Consider the following 17,756-nt stretch of genomic DNA (forward strand, 5'->3'; position numbering starts at 1 on the left):
ACGATTGAGCTCTTTGTGCACCTCAGCCAATGTGTCTACCATCACTCTGTTGTTCTCATCATATTCCTCTCTTGGCCTCCTGCAGTTCTGCGGTGAGTTATACATCACAACAATGGATCCTGCCTCCACTACATCGCTTCCTAAACTATTTCACTTCCTGACTACTCTGGCTGAAGAAATACTTCCTAACATCCCTGTGATTCATCTGTGTCTTCAACTTCCAACTGTGTCTGCTTGTTGCTGTGTCTCCTTGTTGCTGTGTCACACCTCTGAAACATCCTGTCTTTGTCCACCTTGTCAATTCCTCTCAGTATTTTGTATGTCGTTATCATTCCCCCCCTCTCTATCCTGTCCTCCAGTATTGTCAGGTTGATTTCCCTTAACCTCTCCTCGTAGGACATACCTCTTAGCTCTGGGACTAGTCTTGTTGCAAACCTTTGCACTTTCTCTAGTTTCTTCACGTGCTTGGCTAGGTGTGGGTTCCAAACTGGTGCCGCATACTCCAATATGGGCCTAACGTACACGGTGTACAGGGTCCTGAATGATTCCTTATTAAGATGTCGGAATGCTGTTCTGAGGTTTGCTAGGCGCCCATATGCTGCAGCAGTTATTTGGTTGATGTGCGCTTCAGGAGATGTGCCTGGTGTTATACTCACCCCAAGATCTTTTTCCTTGAGTGAGGTTTGTAGTCTCTGACCCCCTAGACTGTACTCCGTCTGCGGTCTTCTTTGCCCTTCCCCAATCTTCATGACTTTGCACTTGGTGGGATTGAACTCCAGGAGCCAATTGCTGGACCAGGTCTGCAGCCTGTCCAGATCCCTTTGTAGTTCTGCCTGGTCTTCGATCGAGTGAATTCTTCTCATCAACTTCACGTCATCTGCAAACAGGGACACCTCAGAGTCTGTGTGTGTGTGTGTGTGTGTGTGTGTGTGTGTGTGTGTGTGTGTGTGTGTGTGTGTGTGTGTGTGTGTGATCTATCTGTCTATTACAGCTCACCAGGTCAAAACACCAATCCTGAAAGGACCAAGGGTGTGGAGCCTACTCACCGTGCTGGTCAGATGATGTATCAGAACAGTCAGGGCTTCGAGTCCCCTGCCAGCCTGGTCTCTCTCCTCTCTAGCCACCTTAACCTCCGCAACCCTGGCCGCGACCTGCGCCTCCAGACGTCGCAGCTGGTCCGCATGCGGCGCTGGATGCAGCTGCTGCTGCTGGCCCGCTCCATTGTGGCCCAGGTGTGGCCCGCGCGGTCCGCTGGTCGGTCCAGCTGGCCGCGCTGCCTTCACCGGATCTGAAATACATAACGTTACATTACGAAAGGGAAGCGCTCAAACCGTAAGGGTCATACAAGGTACACTAATACACTGAGAGGCGTATATCACAGTGTATATACACTGAGAGGCGTATACCTCAGTGTATATACACAGAGGAGTATATCTCAGTGTATATACACTGAGAGGTGTATATCACAGTGTATATACACTGAGAGGTGTATATCTCAGTGTATATACACTGAGAGGTGTATATCTCAGTGTATATACACTGAGAGGTGTATATCTCAGTGTATATACACTGAGAGGTGTATATCACAGTGTATATACACTGAGAGGTGTATATCTCAGTGTATATACACTGAGAGGAGTATATCTCAGTGTATATACACTGAGAGGTGTATATCTCAGTGTATATACACTGAGAGGTGTATATCTCAGTGTATATACACTGAGAGGTGTATATCTCAGTGTATATACACTGAGAGGTGTATATCTCAGTGTATATACACTGAGAGTGTATATCTCAGTGTATATACACTGAGAGGTGTATATCTCAGTGTATATACACTGAGAGGTGTATATCTCAGTGTATATACACTGGTAGTTTACATTAATCAGTATTTTAGGTATTAAAGTATTCTTGACTGGTGGTGTACAGGTGACCTGCAGCCTTAATGACCCTCGTGTAGTAGATAGACTTTAAACCCCATTAACCAACCAACCAGTCTTAATGACCCTGGTGTAGTAGATAGACTTTAAACCCCATTAACCAACCAACCAGTCTTAATGACCCTCGTGTAGTAGATAGACTTTAAACCCCATTAACCAACCAACCAGTCTTAATGACCCTCGTGTAGTAGATAGACTTTAAACCCCATTAACCAACCAACCAGTCTTAATGACCCTCGTGTAGTAGATAGACTTTAAACCCCATTAACCAACCAACCAACCAGTCTTAATGACCCTCGTGTAGTAGATAGACTTTAAACCCCATTAACCAACCAACCAGCCTTTATGACCCTCGTGTAGTAGATAGACTTTAAACCCCATTAACCAGCCAACCAGCCTTAATGACCCTCGTGTAGTAGATAGACTTTAAACCCCATTAGTATTGTGGGTTAGTTGTGAATTGTTGTAGTCATGGTATTGTGGGTTAGTTGTGAATTGTTGTAGTCATGGTATTGTGGGTTAGTTGTGAATTGTTGTAGTCATGGTATTGTGGGTTAGTTGTGAATTGTTGTAGTCATGGTATTGTGGGTTAGTTGTGAATTGTTGTAGTCATGGTATTGTGGGTTAGTTGTGAATTGTTGTAGTCATGGTATTGTGGGTTAGTTGTGAATTGTTGTAGTCATGGTATTGTGGGTTAGTTGTGAATTGTTGTAGTCATGGTATTGTGGGTTTAGTTGTGAATTGTTTGTATTGTTGTAGTCATGGTATTGTGGGTTAGTTGTGAATTGTTGTAGTCATGGTATTGTGGGTTAGTTGTGAATTGTTGTAGTCATGGTATTGTGGGTTAGTTGTGAATTGTTGTAGTCATGGTATTGTGGGTTAGTTGTGAATTGTTGTAGTCATGGTATTGTGGGTTAGTTGTGAATTGTTGTAGTCATGGTATTGTGGGTTAGTTGTGAATTGTTGTAGTCATGGTATTGTGGGTTAGTTGTGAATTGTTGTAGTCATGGTATTGTGGGTTAGTTGTGAATTGTTGTAGTCATGGTATTGTGGGTTAGTTGTGAATTGTTGTAGTCATGGTATTGTGGGTATTGTGTGTTAGTTGTGAATTGTTGTAGTCATGGTATTGTGGGTTAGTTGTGAATTGTTGTAGTCATGGTATTGTGGGTTAGTTGTGAATTGTTGTAGTCATGGTATTGTGGGTTAGTTGTGAATTGTTGTAGTCATGGGTATTGTGTTGGTCATTAGTTAGTGAATTGTTGTAGTCATGGTATTGTGGGTTAGTTGTGAATTGTTGTAGTCATGGTATTGTGACAAGGGGACACAGCATCAAGGGGACACAGCAACAAGGGGACACCGCAACAAGGGGACACAAGCAACAAGGGGACACAGCAAGACGGGGACACAAGCACGAAGGGGACACAGCAACAAGGGGACACAAGCAACAAGGGGACACAACAACAAGGGGACACAGCAACAAGGGGACACAACAACAAGGGGACACACAACAAGGGGACACAACAACAAGGGGACACAACAACAAGGGGACACAACAACAAGGGGACAAAACAACTAGGGACACAGCAACAAGGGGACACAACAACAAGGGGACACAGCAACAAGGGGACACAGCAACAAGGGGACACAGCAACAAGGGGACACAACAACAAGGGGACACAACAACAAGGGGACACAGCAACAAGGGGACACAACAACAAGGGGACAGCAACAAGGGGACACAGCAACAAGGGGACACAACAACAAGGGGACACAGGGGACACAACAACAAGGGGACACAACAACAAGGGGACACAGCAACAAGGGGACACAACAACAAGGGGACACAGCAACAAGGGGGCAACAAGGGGACACACAACAAGGGGACACAGCAACAAGGGGACACAGCAACAAGGGGACACAGCAACAAGGGGACACAGCAACAAGGGGACACAGCAACAAGGGGACACAACAACAAGGGGACACAGCAACAAGGGGACACAACAACAAGGGGACACAGCAACAAGGGGACACAGCAACAAGGGGACACAACAACAAGGGGACACAACACCAAGGGGACACAACAACAAGGGGACAACAAGCAACAAGGGGACACAGCAACAAGGGGACACAGCAACAAGGGGACACAACAACAAGGGGACACACAACAAGGGGACACAGCAACAAGGGGACACACAGCAACAAGGGGACACAACAAGGGGACACAACAACAAGGGGACAACAAGGGGACAGCAACAAGGGGACACAGCAACAAGGGGACACAGCAACAAGGGGACACAAGGGGACACACAACAAGGGGCAACAAGGGGACACAGCAACACACAGCAACAAGGGGGCAACACACAAGGGGACACACAACAAGGGGACACAGCAACAAGGGGACACAACAACAAGGGGACACACAACAACAAGGGGACACAACAACACAACAACAAGGGGACACAACAACAAGGGGACACAACAACAAGGGGACACAACAACAAGGGGACACAACAACAAGGGGACACACAACAAGGGGACACAGCAACAAGGGACACACAGCAACAAGGGGACACAACAACAGCAACAAGGGGACACAGCAACAAGGGGACACAGCAACAAGGGGACACAGCAACAAGGGGACACAGCAACAAGGGGACAACAAGGGGACACACAACAAGGGAACACAGCAACAAGGGGACACAACAACAAGGGGACACAACAACAAGGGGACAACAAGGGGCAACAAGGGGACACAGCAACAAGGGGACAACAAGCAACAAGGGGACACAACAACAAGGGGACACAACAACAAGGGGACACAACAACAAGGGGACACAGCAACAAGGGGACACAAGCAACAAGGGGACACAGCAACAAGGGGACACAACAACACACAACAACAAGGGGACACAACAACAAGGGGACACAACAACAAGGGGACACAACAACAAGGGGACACAACAACAAGGGGACACAACAACAAGGGGACACAACAACAAGGGGACACAACAACAAGGGGACACAACGACAAGGGGACATAACAACAAGGTGACACAACAACAAGGGGACACAGCAACAAGGTGACACAACAACAAGGGGACACAACAACAACAAGGGGACACAGCAACAAGGGGACACAACAACAAGGGGATACAACAACAACACAACAACAAGGGGGCAACACACAGAAACAAGGGGACACAGCAACAAGGGGACACAGCAACAAGGGGACACAACAACAAGGGGACACAGCAACAAGGGGACACAACAACAAGGGGACACAGCAACAAGGGGACACAGCAACAAGGGGACACAACAACAAGGGGACACAACAACGAGGGGACACACAACAAGCCGACACAAAAACAAGGGGACACAACAACAAGGGGACACAACAACAAGGGGACACAACAACAAGGGGACACAGCAACAAGGGGACACAACAACAAGGGGACACAGCAACAAGGGGACACAACAACAAGGGGACACAGCAACAAGGGGACACAGCAACAGGGGGACACAAGCAACAAGGGGACACAGCAACAAGGGGACACAGCAACAAGGGGACACAGCAACAAGGGGACACAACAACAAGGGGACACAACAACAAGGGGACACACAACAAGGGGACACAGCAACAAGGGGACACAGCAACAAGGGGACACAGCAACAAGGGGACACAGCAACAAGGGGACACAGCAACAAGGGGACACAGCAACAAGGGGACACAGCAACAAGGGGACACAGCAACAAGGGGACACAGCAACAAGGGGACACAGCAACAAGGGGACACAGCAACAAGGGGACACAGCAACAAGGGGACACAACAACAAGGGGACACAGCAACAAGGGGACACAGCAACAAGGGGACACAGCAACAAGGGGACACAGCAACAAGGGGACACAGCAACAAGGGGACACAGCAACAAGGGGACACAGCAACAAGGGGACACAGCAACAAGGGGACACAGCAACAAGGGGACACAGCAACAAGGGGACACAGCAACAAGGGGACACAGCAACAAGGGGACACAGCAACAAGGGGACACAGCAACAAGGGGACACAGCAACAAGGGGACACAGCAACAAGGGGACACAGCAACAAGGGGACACAGCAACAAGGGGACACAGCAACAAGGGGACACAGCAACAAGGGGACACAGCAACAAGGGGACACAGCAACAAGGGGACACAGCAACAAGGGGACACAGCAACAAGGGGACACAGCAACAAGGGGACACAGCAACAAGGGGACACAGCAACAAGGGGACACAGCAACAAGGGGACACAGCAACAAGGGGACACAGCAACAAGGGGACACAGCAACAAGGGGACACAGCAACAAGGGGACACAGCAACAAGGGGACACAGCAACAAGGGGACACAGCAACAAGGGGACACAGCAACAAGGGGACACAGCAACAAGGGGACACAGCAACAAGGGGACACAGCAACAAGGGGACACAGCAACAAGGGGACACAGCAACAAGGGGACACAGCAACAAGGGGACACAGCAACAAGGGGACACAGCAACAAGGGGGACACAAGGGGACACAGCAACAAGGGGACACAGCAACAAGGGGACACAGGGGTCACAACAAGGGGACACAGCAACAAGGGGACACAGCAACAAGGGGACACAGCAACAAGGGGACACAGCAACAAGGGGACACAGCAACAAGGGGACACAGCAACAAGGGGACACAGCAACAAGGGGACACAGCAACAAGGGGACACAGCAACAAGGGGACACAGCAACAAGGGGACACAGCAACAAGGGGACACAGCAACAAGGGGACACAGCAACAAGGGGACACAGCAACAAGGGGACACAGCAACAAGGGGACACAGCAACAAGGGGACACAGCAACAAGGGGACACAGCAACAAGGGGACACAACAACAAGGGGACACAGCAACAAGGGGACACAGCAACAAGGGGACACAGCAACAAGGGGACACAGCAACAAGGGGACACAGCAACAAGGGGACACAGCAACAAGGGGACACAGTAACAAGGGGACACAGCAACAACAAGGGGACACACAACAAGGGGACACAGCAACAAGGGGACACAGCAACAAGGGGACACACAACAAGGGGACACAGCAACAAGGGGACACAGCAACAAGGGGACACAGCAACAAGGGGACACAGCAACAAGGGGACACAGCAACAAGGGGACACAGCAACAAGATGACACAGCAACAAGGGGACACAACAACAAGGGAACACAACAACAAGGGGACACAGCAACAATGGGCCACAGCAACAAGGGGACACAGTTACAAGGGAACACAACAACAAGGGGACACACTGACAAGGGGACACAGCAACAAGGGGAAACAGCAACAAGGGGACACAGGGACAAAGGGACACAGCAACAAGGGGACACAAGGGGACACAGCAACAGGGTGATACAGTAAAAAGGGGTCACAGCAACAAGGGGCCACAGAAACAAGGGGACACAGCAAACAAGGGGACACAGCTACAAGAGGACACAACACCAAGGGGACACAGCAACAAGGGGACAACACCAAGGGGACACAGCAACAAGGGGACACAGCAACAGGGGGACACAGCAACAAGGGGACACACAACAGACACAGCAACAACAAGGGGACACAGCAACAAGGGGACACAGCAACAAGGGGACACAGCAAGAAGGGGGACACAGCAACAAGGGGACACAGCAACAAGGGGACACAGCAACAAGGGGACACAGCAACAAGGGGACACAGCAACAAGGGGACACAACAACAAGGGGGCACAGCAACAAGGGGACACAGCAACAAGGGGACACAGCAACAAGGGGACACAGCAACAAGGGGACACAGCAACAAGGGGACACAGCAACAAGGGGACACAGCAACAAGGGGACACAGCAACAAGGGGACACAGCAACAAGGGGATACAATAACAAGGGGACACAACAACAAGGGGACACAACAACAAGGGGACACAGCAACAAGGGGACACAGCAACAAGGGGACACAGCAACAAGGGGACACAACAACAAGGGGACACAGCAACAAGGGGACACAAAAACAATGGGACACAGCAACAAGGGGACACAACAACAAGAGGACACAGCAACAAGGGGACACAGCAACAAGGGGACACAACAACAAGGGGACACAGCAACAAGGGGACACAACAACAAGGGGACACAACAACAAGGGGACACAGCAACAAGGGGACACAGCAACAAGGGGACACAGCAACAAGGGGACACAGCAACAAGGGGACACAGCAACAAGGGGACACAGCAACAAGGGGACACAGCAACAAGGGGACACAGCAACAAGGGGACACAGCAACAAGGGGACACAGCAACAAGGGGACACAACAACAAGGGGACACAGCAACAAGGGGACACAACAACAAGGGGACACAGCAACAAGGGGACACAGCAACAAGGGGACACACAACAAGGGGACACAGCAACAAGGGGACACAGCAACAAGGGGACACACAACAAGACACAGCAACAAGGGGACACAACAACAAGGGGACACAACAACAAGGGGACACAACAACAAGGGGACACAACAAAAAGGGGACACAGCAACAAGGGGACACAGCAACAACAAGGACACAACAACAACAACAAGGGGACACAGCAACAAGGGGACACAAGGGGACACAACAACAAGGGGACACAGCAACAAGGGGACACAACAACAAGGGGACACAGCAACAAGGGGACACAGCAACAAGGGGACACACAACAAGGGGACACAACAACACAACAACAAGGGGACACAGCAACAAGGGGACACACACAACAAGGGGACACAGCAACAAGGGGACACAGCAACAAGGGGACACAGCAACAAGGGGACACAACAACAAGGGGACACACAACAAGGGGACACAACAACACAACAACAAGGGGCAACACACACAACAAGGGGACACAAGGGGACACAACAACAAGGGGACACAACAACAAGGGGACACAACAACAAGGGGACACAACAACAAGGGGACACAACAACAAGGGGACACAACAACAAGGGGACACAACAACAAGGGGCAACACACACAACAAGGGGACAAGGGGACACAGCAACAAGGGGACACAACAACAAGTGGACTCAAGAACTAGGGGACACAACAACAAGGGGACACAACAACAAGGGGACACAACAACAAGGGGACACAACAACAAGGGGGCAACAAGGGGACACAGCAACAAGGGGACACAGCAACAAGAGTACACAGCAACAAGGGGACACAGCAACAAGGGGACACAACAACAAGGGGACACAACAACAAGGGGACACAGCAACAAGGGGACACAGCAACAAGGGGACACAGCAACAAGGGGACACAGCAACAAGGGGACACAGCAACAAGAGTACACACAACAAGGGGACACAACAACAAGGGGACACAAGCAACAAGGGGACACAAGCAACAAGGGGACACAACAACAAGGGGACACAGCAACAAGGGGACACAACAACAAGGGGACACAACAACAAGGGGACACAACAACAAGGGGACACAACAACAAGGGGACACAACAACAAGGGGACACAACAACAAGGGGACACAACAACAAGGGGACACAACAACAAGGGGACACAACAACAAGGGGACACAACAACAAGGGGACACAACAACAAGGGGACACAACAACAAGGGGACACAACAACAAGGGGACACAACAACAAGGGGACACAACAACAAGGGGACACACCAACAAGGGGACACAGCAACAAGGGGACACAGCAACAAGGGGACACAGCAACAAGGGGACACAACAACAAGGGGACACAACAACAAGGGGACACAAGCAACAAGGGGACACAACAACAAGGGGACACACAACAAGGGGACACAGCAACAAGGGGACACAACAACAAGGGGACACACAACAAGGGGACACAACAACACACAACAACAAGGGGACACAACAACAAGGGGACACAACAACAAGGGGACACAACAACAAGGGGACACAACAACAAGGGGACACAACAACAAGGGGACACAACAACAAAGGGACATAACAACAAGGGGACACAACAACAAGGGGACACAACAAAAAGGGGACACAGCAACAAGGGGACACAGCAACAAAGGGACATAACAACAAGGGGACACAATAACAAGGGGACACAACAACAAGGGGACACAATAACAAGGGGACACAACAACAAGGGGACACAGCAACAAGGGGACACAACAACAGGGGACACAACAACAAGGGGACACAACAACACAGCAACAAGGGGACACAACAACAAGGGGACACAAGCAACAAGGGGACACAACAACAAGGGGACACAACAACAAGGGGACAACAAGGGGACACAACAACAAGGGGACACAAGCAACAAGGGGACACAACAACAAGGGGACACAACAACAAGGGGACACAACAACAAGGGGACACAACAACAAGGGGACACAACAACAAGGGGACACACAACAAGGGGACACAACAACAAGGGGACACAACAACAAGGGGACACAACAACAAGGGGACACAACAACAAGGGGACACAACAACAAGGGGACACAACAACAAGGGGACACAACAACAAAGGGACACAACAACAAGGGGACACAACAACAAGGGGACACAACAACAAGGGGACACAGCAACAAAGGGACACAACAACAAGGGGATTCAACAACAAGGGGACACAACAACAAGGGGACAACAACAAGGGGACACAGCAACAAGGGGACACAACAACAAGGGGACAACAACAAGGAGACACAACAACAAGGTGACACAACAAGGGGACACAACAACAAGATGACACAACAACAAGGGGAGGGAACAACAAGGGGACACAGCAACAAGGGGACACAGCAACAAGGGGACACAACAACAAAGGGACAAAACAACAAGGGGACACAACAACAAACACACAACAAGGGGACACACAACAAGGGGACACAACAACAAGGGGACACAACAACAAGGAGACACAACAACAAGGGGACACAACAACAAGGGGACACAGCAATAAGGGGACACAACAACAAGGGGACACAACAACAAGGAGACACAACGACAAGGGGACACAACAACAAGGGGACAAAACAACAAGGGGACACAGCAACAAGGGGACACAGCAAGAAGGGCACACAACAAGGGGACACAACAACAAGGGGACACAACAACAAGTGGGTAGAACAACAAGGGGACACAGCAACAAAGGGACCCAACAAGGGGACACAACAACAATGGGACACAACAACACGGGGACACAACAACAAGGTGACACAACAACAAGGGGACACAACAACAAGGGGACACAACAACAAGGGGACACAGCAACAAGGGGACACAGCAACAAGGGAACACAACAACAAGGGGACACAACAACAAGGGGACACAACAAGGGGACACAACAACAAGGGGACACAACAACAAGGGGACACAACAACAAGGGGACACAACAACAAGGGGACACAACAACCAGGGGACACAACAACAAGGGGACACAACAACCTGGGTATACAACAAGGGGACACAACAACAAGGGGACACAGCAACAAGGGGACACAACTACAAGGGGACACAACAACAAGGGGACACAACAACAAGGGGACACAGCAACAAGGGGACACAACAACAAGGGGACACAACAACAAGGGGACACAACAACAAGGGGACACAACAACAAGGGGACACAACAACAAGGGGACACAACAACAAGGGGACACAACAACAAGGGGACACAACAACAAGGGGACACAACAACAAGGGGACACAACAACAAGGGGACACAACAACAAGGGGACACAACAACAAGGGGACACAACAACAAGGGGACACAACAACAAGGGGACACAGCAACAAGGGGACACAACAACAAGGGGACACAACAACAAACAACAACAAGGGGACACAACTACCAGGGGACACAACTACCAGGGGACACAGCAACAAGGGGACACAACTACCAGGGGACACAACTACCAGGGGACACAACTACCAGGGGACACAGCAACAAGGGGACACAACAACCAGGGGACACAACAACAAGGGGACACAACAACAAGGGGACACAGCAACAAGGGGACACAGCAACAAACAAGGGGACACAGCAACAAGGTGACACAATGACAAGGTGACACAATAACAAGGGGACACAGCAACAAGGGGTCACAGCAACAAGGGGACACAGCAACAAGGGGACACAGCAACAAGGGGACACAACAACAAGGGGACACAACAACAAGGGGACACAACAACAAGGGGACACAACAACAAGGTGACACAACAACAAGGGGACACAACAACAAGGGGACACAACAACAACACACACAAACAAGGGGACACAACAACAAGGGGACACAACAACAAGGGGACACAACAACAAGGGGACACAACAACAAGGGGACACAAGCAACAAGGGGACACAACAACAAGGGGACACAACAACAAGGGGACACAACAACAAGGGGACACACAACAAGGGGACACAACAACAAGGGGACACAGCAACAAGGGGACACAACAACAAGGGGACACAACAACAAGGGGACACAACAACAAGGGGACACAGCAACAAGGGGACACATACCACCTCTCTACCACAACAACCACCCCCTCCACCACAACTACCACCCACTCCACCATAACTACCATTTCTCTACCACCACAACCACCCCTCTACCACAACTACCACCCCTCCACAACTACCACCCCCTCCACCACAACTACCACCCACTCCACCATAACTACCACCTCTCTACCACCACAACCACCCCTCTACCACAACTACCACCCACTCCACCACCATAACTACCACCTCTCTACCACCACAACCACCCCTCTACCACAACTACCACCCCTCCACAACTACCACCCCCTCCACCACAACTACCACCCACTCCACCATAACTACCACCTCTCTACCACCACAACCACCCCTCTACCACAACTACCACCCCTCCACCACAACTACCACCCCCTCCACCACAACTACCACCCACTCCACCATAACTACCACCTCTCTACCACCACAACCACCCCTCTACCACAACTACCACCCCCTGTACCACAACTACCACCCCCTCCACCAAAACTACCACCCACTCCACCACCCTAACTGCCACCTCTCTACCACAACTACCACCCCCTCCACCACAACTACTACCCCATCCACTACCACAACTACCACGCCCTCCACCACCACAACTACCATCCCCTGTACCACAACTACCACCCCCTGTACCACAACTACCACCTACTCCACCACCATAACTACCACCTCTCTACCACCACAACCACCCCTCTACCGCAACTACCACACCGTCCACCACTACTACCCCCCTTCAAGTCAGAGGGAGGGGGAGTGAAGGAGGGGAAGGTGCAGTCAATACAGAGGTGGGGAGGGACGAGAGGGGGGGGGTGAATCTCTGCACCAGTGACATATTTGCTCACCAGAGTGCCGCAGAGAGGAGATAACAACCTTTGGCACCTCCTGTAGCACCTATGGCACCTCTAGCAACTTGAGCTTTGAGATTCCTCAGTCCTAAACTGAGGGACTGATTGCTAATCTGCCACCCTTCTCAGTATTGGACTGAGGAAGCCGATGATTGGCTAAACGTCTACACAATAAAGATACCAAGATGTTGGACATGTGTCAGATCCAGCATCATCCTGCCTGCCGCTCCAGACTCTTCAGTCCTACACTGAGGGACTGATTACCTCATCTTTGCTATATACTCCTACAGTCTCCACATTATGTTGTACGTCTGTCATCAACACTCATAACACACGGATATATCAGGTATATATGGTAGAGGGATATATGGTAGAGGGATATATAGTAGGGGGATATATAGTAGAGGGATATATGGTAGAGGGATATATGGTAGGGGGATATATGGTAGAGGGATATATGGTAGAGGGATATATGGTAGGGGGATATATGGTAGAGGGATATATGGTAGAGGGATATATGGTAGAGGGATATATGGTAGGGGGATATATGGTAGAGGGATATATGGTAGAGGGATATATGGTAGGGGGATATATGGTAGAGGGATATATAGTAGAGGGATATATGGTAGAGGGATATATAGTAGGGGGATATATAGTAGAGGGATATATGGTAGAGGGATATATAGAGGGATATATGGTAGAGGGATATATGGTAGAGGGATATATAGAGGGATATATGGTGGAGGGATATATAGAGGGATATATGGTAGAGGGATATATAGAGGGATATATGGTAGAGGGATATATGGTAGAGGGATATATAGAGGGATATATGGAGGGATATATAGTAGAGGGATATATAGTAGAGGGATATATAGTAGAGGGATATATAGTAGAGGGATATATGGTAGAGGGATATATAGTAGAGGGATATATAGTAGAGGGATATATAGTAGAGGGATATATGGTAGAGGGATATATAGTAGAGGGATATATAGAGGAATATATGGTAGAGGGATAAATGGTAGAGGGATATATAGTAGAGGGATATATGGTAGAGGGATATATAGAGGGATATATGGTAGAGGGATATATGGTAGAGGGATATATAGAGGGATATATAGTAGAGGGATATATAGTAGAGGGATATATAGTAGAGGGATATATAGTAGAGGGATATATAGAGGAATATATGGTAGAGGGATAAATGGTAGAGGGATATATAGTAGAGGGATATATGGTAGAGGGATATATAGAGGGATATATGGTAGAGGGATATATGGTAGAGGGATATATAGAGGGATATATGGTAGAGGGATATATGGTAGAGGGATATATGGTAGAGGGATATATGGTAGAGGGATATATAGTAGAGGGATATATGGTAGAGGGATATATGGTAGAGGGATATATGGTAGAGGGATATATAGTAGAGGATATGGTAGAGGGATATATGGTATGGTAGAGGGATATATGGTAGAGGGATATATAGAGGGATATATGGTAGAGGGATATATGGTAGAGGGATATATGGTAGAGGGATATATGGTAGAGGGATACATAGAGGGTAGTAGGGGATATATAGAGGGATATATAGAGGGATATATGGTAGAGGGATATATGGAAGAGGGATATATGGTAGAGGGATATATGGTAGAGGGATATATAGTAGAGGGATATATAGTAGAGGGATATATAGTAGAGGGATATATAGAGGTAGAGGGATAAATGGTATATATAGTAGAGGGATATATAGAGGGATATATAGTAGAGGGATATATAGAGGAATATATGGTAGAGGGATATGGTAGAGGGATATATAGTAGAGGGATATATGGTAGAGGGATATATGGTAGAGGGATATATGGTAGAGGGTAGAGGGATATATGGTAGGGGGATATATGGTATGGTAGAGGGATATATAGAGGGTATGGTAGAGGGATATATGGTAGTAGGGGGATATATGGTAGGGGGATATATAGGAGAGGGTAGTAGGGGATATATGGTAGAGGGATATATGGTAGAGGGATATATGGTAGGGGGATATATGGTAGAGGGATATATGGTAGGGGGATATATAGTAGAGGGATATATGGTAGAGGGATATATAGAGGGATATATGGTAGAGGGATATATAGAGGGATATATGGTAGAGGGATATATAGTAGAGGGATATATAGAGGGATATATGGTGGAGGGATATATAGTAGAGGGATATATGGTAGAGGGATATATAGAGGGATATATGGTGGAGGGATATATAGTAGAGGGATATATGGTAGAGGGATATATAGTAGAGGGATATATGGTAGAGGGATATATAGAGGGATATATGGTAGAGGGATATATGGTAGAGGGATATATAGAGGGATATATGGTGGAGGGATATATAGAGGGATATATGGTAGAGGGATATATGGTAGAGGGATATATAGAGGGATATATGGTAGAGGGATATATGGCAGAGGGATATATAGAGGTATAAATAGGAGAGGGATATATGGTAGAGGGATATATGGTAGAGGGATATATAGAGGGATATATGGTAGAGGGATATATGGTAGGGGGATATATGGTAGAGGGATATATAGAGGTATAAATAGGAGAGGGATATATGGTAGAGGGACATATGGTAGGGGGATATATGGTAGAGGGATATATGGTAGGGGGATATATGGTAGAGGTATAAATAGGAGAGGGATATATGGAAGAGGGATATATGGAAGAGGGATATATGGAAGAGGGATATATGGAAGAGGGATATATGGTACAGGGATATATGAGGGATATATGGTAGAGGGATATATGGTAGGGGGATATATGGTAGAGGGATATATGGTAGAGGGATATATGGTAGAGGGATATATGGTAGGTGGATATATGGTAGCGGGATATATGGTAGCGGGATATATGGTAGAGGGATATATGGTACGGGGATATATGGTAGGGGGATAGTTGCCATTTAAAGGGTGTTAAAGGGAAGAGCCATAGCCTTGATAACCCTTAAAGGGTGACCACTAAGGGGTGACTTCTAAGGGGTGACCACTAAGGGGTGACCACTAAGGAGCGACCACTAAGGAGTCACTACTAAGGGGTGACTAAAGGGTGGCTACTAAGGGTGACCACTAAGGGGTGACTAAGGGGTGACCACTAAGGAGTCACTACTAAGGGGTGACCACTAAGGTGTGACCACTAAGGGGTGAACACTAAGGGGTGACTAAAGGGGTGACCACTAAGGGGTGACTAAAGGGGTGACCACTAAGGGGTGAACACTAAGGGGTGACCACTAAGGGGTGAACACTAAGGGGTGAACACTAAGGGGTGAACACTAAGGGGTGACCACTAAGGGGTGAACACTAAGGGGTGACCACTAAGGGGTGACCACTAAGGGGTGACCACTAAGGGGTGACTAAAGGGGTGACCACTAAGGGGTGAACACTAAGGGGTGAACACTAAGGGGTGACCACTAAGGGGTATCCCAAAGGTGTAGTCTTCCCACGAGAGACCAAAGGAACAATACCTTTGTACTGAAAGTCAACCTTAAACCTCCAAAGAGGTAACCACTAAGAGATGCCCCCCTTACTAAGGGTCCCCCTTAACTAAGGGTAACCACGCACACCTCCAGTGTCAAAGGGCGATCCAAAATAGACAAGTGGGCAAAAAGTGGGTTTGTGGGTTGTTTGTGTGGGTTGCCAGGTGGAAAACCCACCCTCGTCACCTCTGTTTATAGCTTACCACCCACCCACCCACCCTACCCGCCCACCTGCCGGCCCACCCCTCACTGCTGAGACTGGCTTGCAATTGCAAGGTCCTGGGTTGGATTCCCTGGCTTGGAGGGACACTAAGCCAGTTTCCTTGCAAGCCTCGTCTACCTAGAAGTGAGGAATACCTCCCTGGGAGGGATACCACCATATGAGGTATGCCACCCTGAGGGGATAACTCCCTTACACCTGAGGGATACCCCTTACACCCGGCGGATACCTTCACACAAGGTATACATGTGAGGGATACCTCCCTTTCACCCCCAAGGGATACCTCCATACGAGGTATACATCCCTTACACCCCGAGGTAATACATGTGAGGGATACCTCCCTATGAGGTATCCCCCATGAGGGATACCTCATGAGGTATCCCCGTGAGGGATACCACCAGTAGCTCCATCGGTCCAACAGAATAACACTGCAGACAGTAAAGGTTGTGGGTGATCAGTCCCTCAGCCCTGATAAGAGGGGACTGACCCCCCCACTCACGCTACCACTAGACGGTATTCTCTGTATTGGACTGACGACGGCCACTGGTGGGCGCAACGACACTACAAACACGCATAAGTGGTGCACCTCTCATTCACCACTTATGCAATACCCACTAGTCTGACAGGAACCCGTCCAGGTTT

The 17,756-nt window shown here is 49.0% G+C and overlaps 1 long non-coding RNA gene across 1 annotated transcript in view; it reads right to left on the minus strand.

The window, feature by feature from the left end:
* Positions 1-1,022: 1,022 nt before the first annotated feature.
* LOC138851538 (uncharacterized) overlaps positions 1,023-17,756 on the minus strand; it is a 58,798-nt gene continuing 42,064 nt past the window's right edge. Inside the window, exon 3 of the long non-coding RNA XR_011391271.1 lies at positions 1,023-1,288. This is a non-coding gene — a long non-coding RNA (uncharacterized lncRNA). The remainder of the gene's footprint in view (positions 1,289-17,756) is intronic.

Source organism: Cherax quadricarinatus, unplaced genomic scaffold, assembly GCF_038502225.1.
Source record: "Cherax quadricarinatus isolate ZL_2023a unplaced genomic scaffold, ASM3850222v1 Contig923, whole genome shotgun sequence".
Taxonomy (NCBI): Eukaryota; Metazoa; Arthropoda; class Malacostraca; order Decapoda; family Parastacidae; genus Cherax; species Cherax quadricarinatus.